Raw genomic sequence first — 788 nt, 5'->3', positions numbered from 1 at the left:
GGGCCGGTAAGTGAGAGAGAAACGGAAGGAGGGAGGGAGGGAAGGAGGGAGGAGCGGCGACCGACGGCCCGCCCTCCCGGAGCCGCCTGCACGCCGGGATCCGGAGTATCCCGAGAGCCCGGCTGGCTGCCACCACGCCCCTCGCCCCTGCGCCGCCGCCGGTACCGACCCTTCATCCTCTCCTCCTCCTCTAGCGTCTGCCAGGAGCCAGGGGCTTTGCTTTTAATATCACCCGCAGTCCCCTCCACGGTAAAGGAAGGAGGCTCCTGTATGCCCATTTCACAGAAGAGGAAACCGAGGATGAAGCAGAGAGGTAACCTGACTTGCCCCAGGTCTTGAAATCGAAATATGCCCAAACTGGCTTTGAAACCCTGGCCCGCGTGACCCCGGGGCTGAGGTCTCCACCGCACGGCGCCGCCTCGGTGCACAGTAGCCGCAGGGCACATACAGCCTTCCTTTCCGCCCCCCACGACCCCATGTAAACTCGGTTCTGACACAGACTGAGGGTGTGAAACGGGAAGCTGGCGAGGAGGTTATGTGGAGGCCAGCGTGCGCTATGGGGTGGCTGATGCAATGACCAGCTAATAGTTCGGCTCTCAGTGGGTTTCATTGGTCTCCACCCTCCCCTCCACACACACACACAGCCCCTGATTGGACTGTCCCGTCAGGAATTGGTCAAGAGGCTCAAGTGTTTAAGAGAAACGGGGTGATTTCTAAGAAACGCCTCCTGCAAAGAGTTGCAGGGTGGGGTAAACAGAAAGAAAAGAGAATAAAGGGGCTTTTTAAAA

At 59.3% G+C, this 788-nt stretch overlaps 1 protein-coding gene across 1 annotated transcript in view; it reads left to right on the top strand.

The window, feature by feature from the left end:
* Positions 1 to 6: 6 nt before the first annotated feature.
* The window catches only part of WARS (tryptophanyl-tRNA synthetase), a 24,626-nt gene continuing 23,844 nt past the window's right edge, over positions 7 to 788 (top strand). The window contains exon 1 of the mRNA XM_006766607.2: positions 7 to 313. The gene's annotated coding sequence lies outside the window, so the exon portion shown is untranslated. The remainder of the gene's footprint in view (positions 314 to 788) is intronic.

Source organism: Myotis davidii, unplaced genomic scaffold, assembly GCF_000327345.1.
Source record: "Myotis davidii unplaced genomic scaffold, ASM32734v1 scaffold60, whole genome shotgun sequence".
In the NCBI taxonomy this organism is placed as follows: Eukaryota; Metazoa; Chordata; class Mammalia; order Chiroptera; family Vespertilionidae; genus Myotis; species Myotis davidii.
The sequence above is the reverse complement of the archived record's forward strand: the minus strand, read 5'-3'. Positions and strand labels throughout refer to the sequence as shown.